This window comes from Hipposideros armiger, unplaced genomic scaffold, assembly GCF_001890085.2.
Source record: "Hipposideros armiger isolate ML-2016 unplaced genomic scaffold, ASM189008v1 scaffold_949, whole genome shotgun sequence".
NCBI classification, from domain to species: domain Eukaryota; kingdom Metazoa; phylum Chordata; class Mammalia; order Chiroptera; family Hipposideridae; genus Hipposideros; species Hipposideros armiger.
In genome coordinates this window covers 152,632-156,127 of record NW_017732299.1, presented here as the reverse complement: position 1 = coordinate 156,127, position 3,496 = coordinate 152,632, and positions in this window count along the sequence as shown.

The following is a 3,496-nucleotide window of genomic DNA, read 5'->3' as shown; positions in this document are numbered from 1 at the left end:
GAGAGAGAGAGAGAGAGAGAGAGAGAGAGAGAGAGAGCTGTAGAGAGAGAAAACAAAATAGTTACTGGGATAACTTGAAGTCACCTAGAGTGTGGTGGTGGTTAAAACTAAACTTCAAATCAAATAAGAATGCTGTCCAGAAGGCTTATGCTGCTAAAAATAACAAAAAGTAGGTCACAATTAAATGCTTATCCTGTGGTTTTTGGGTATGTTTCATTTCACTCCTTTACCTCCAACCTCAAGTTCCCACTCACTGCAGGAATTAACCTGTATATAAAAGACAACTGGGGGAAAAAAATGCTACCTTCTCCCATCGGGAATATCAGTGTGACATTTTACATGAATACCAGCCAAATCATAAATTGAAAAGGAGAGAATTTTACAGCATGCAAATGAAAAAGGAGTCATGAAGGTTGCTGATAGCCCAAAGGTTAGAGGGAAGAGTTTGTCTTTCAGATCAGGTAGGACAAATTATAATACCACAGGGGGATCTCACTGTAAGCAAACCTGATACATGACAATCTAGATTTGTGTAATATAATTCAGGAATTGCTTACTCACTTTGCAAGAGACCAAATAGTGATTCTTGAAAATAGACAGGTCCCCTAATTCACTTTTAAAAGATTTTTTAAATGTAATTAATACCTGATTTTCCAGAAACACACATAATGCATATGACAATATGCACCTGTTCTTCTCAGAGGGACGTTTATTAGAATTATTTCTTCCTAGATTTACAACACTCAAAGCTTTTATATATTCTCCATTACCTTGATCCTTTGCTAGATTATTTTTTTGAGAAAATTATATATTATGCACGTCCTGCCATGGGGGAAGGGTTTTTATTCTCTGTTGCCTTGATCCTTCTCTTGAGGCAGTTTACAGACCTCAGATGAAGAGGAGACCAGGTCCCCTGGACGAGAACCCCAATGCACTGCTAAAAGTTTATACCGTTAATCTTTCTCCTGGCCTTCCCCAAAGAGACCTGTAGCCTTTTACAAAGGTGACTGTGCATTAGGGAAAAAAGAATCAGACTTTTCAGGGATGACAGGACACTAGTTCTGAACGACACTAATTCCAGAAGACACAAAATGTCACTGCGTTCAAACAGATTAAGGGCTTATAGAGGTCAGGTGATCAGTAGACTCTTAGCTCAGGTTTGTCTCTCAGTGGGTTCCCGAGCCCGTCCTGTGGTTATTTCTCCAAAATGAATAACTAGAATAGAAATATTCAGCAACCAACAGAATCTCCACTGTGGACTCTGATCTGTGGAGCATGGTAGGAAAGGCAAGTGGAAACACTTAGGACTGCCTCTACGTAGAAATATAGTAAACCAAAATCAATACTGCATTTCTGAAGGTATTGCAGAGATTAACGGCCTCATTAAGGACTTGAAGGATGCAGGGTGATAATTTCCACTACATCCTCGTTCAGCTGGGGCCTGTGATGAAAACAGATAGTATCTGGAGAATGACAATGGGTCATCATAAACTTAACCAGGTGGTGATTCCATTTGTAGCTGCTTTTCCAAGTGTGGTTTCCTTGCTTGAGCAAATGAACACGTTTCCCTGTACCTGGTCTTTAGCTGTTGACCTAGAGAAAGCTTTTTCTCCACATCTGTTAGTAAAGACCAATGGAAGCTGTTTGCTTTTAGCTGGCAAGGCCAGATATACACCCAGATTGTCCTACTTCAGGATATCCATTATCCAGCCCAGTGTCATAATTTAGTCTTTGAGGACCTTGATTGCCTCTGTTATCTGCAAGACATCACCCTGGTCCTTTACATTGATGATATCATGCAGATTGGAGTTACTGAGGAAGAAGTAACAACTACTGTAGACTTATTGGCAAGACATTTGCATGTCATAGGGTGGGGGAAAAAAACTGAGAATTCAGGGGCCTTCCACCTCAGTGAAAGTTCTGGGGGTCCAGTGGTGTGCAGCATATTAAGATATCCTTTTAAGGTGAAGGATACGCTGTTACATGTGGTCCTTACTATAACCAAAAAAAGAAGTACAATGCCTAGTGGGTTTCTGGATTTGGGAGGCAACATCTGCTTCATTTGGGTGTGCTATTCCAGCCCATTTGCTGAGTGATAATGTCAATCAATTTTGACCAGGAGCTGCAAAGCAAACAGCAACTTTATTTTGAGGTCTTAGAAATTGCAGTGTGGGACACAGAATTGGGTAAAAACCCAACTGTGTTTGGAGGGGGAAAGAAAGGGAGTTTATAAAGACAGAAAAAAGGGGGGGGGTGGTTCTAAAGGATTACATGAGTTGTTTTGAAAGACCTGTGATTGGTGTTGGCAAGCCGACTTACACTATGCTATACATGATTAATTGCTTATGTCTGTTGTAGGTGGAAATTTTATTTTTTAATTGAAGAGTTCAGTGATGCAGAGCGAGTTCCAGGAACTGTATCAAGATGTAGCCATTGTGGTTTATCCCATTTCAAAGGCTGAGTTCCACATGGAGAAGGTGACTTAGCTCAGCTTCCCAGAGGCTTCCAAGCTCCAGTTTAGCTAACTCTCTTGACAATATCATCTCCATTTTGCTGTTTTTATTTCACACTGAAAAGCTGCTAGTTTTGAGTGGAGCCTAGAACAAGAGAAGGTTCTGGAACAGGCCTGTGCTGCTTACAAGCTGCTGTGCCACTTTGGCCAATAGATGCAGCAGAGCCAGTGGTGCTTGAATTGCCAGGGGCAGATAGATACTGATTGGAGTGCTAGGCAGGCTCAGTAAGTGAATCACAGCTCAGACCATTAGGGTTTGGGAGCAAAACCCTGCTGTCCTCTACAGATGACTGCTCTCCTTTTGAGAAACAGCTTTTGGCTTACTAGTAGGCATAGTAGGGCCTTAGCTTGAAACTGCACATTTAACCATGGGCTCCTTAGTTCCCCAACTGGCAGTCTGCCCTACAGATTTCAGACTCAGGCCTACAACATCAACTCCTGTATTAGTTTTCAGCATGCTGGCCTGCCCTAGATTTCAAACTTGCCAGCCCCACAATCTCATGAGCCAATACCTTAAAATATACCTCTCAAATATATATACACACACACACACACACACACACACACACATACACACACACACACATACACACACACACACACATATGCAGAGGGTGTCAAAAAAATGTATACACATTTTAAGAAAGAAAAAACTATTAAAATTATGCTGATGGTAACCACTTTGAGCACCTCTTGTAACTGCAGAAGTCAAACGTGACTTGTATTCCTCTTTTGTTATTGGTATATATTGAGTATTACAATTTTAATGCAGTTTTCCTTTCTTAAAATGTGCATCCATTTTTTTGGCACCCTCTGTATATACACATATATACACTGGTTCCGTTTCTCTAGAAAGCCCTGATTAATACAAACGAGGATATTCATAGCTGTTACATTATTGGCTTGCTATAAGAATTAAATGAAATAACATGTGTTAATAACTGAATATTTTCTTGGCACATAGTGAGCCTTCAAAAGTGATGC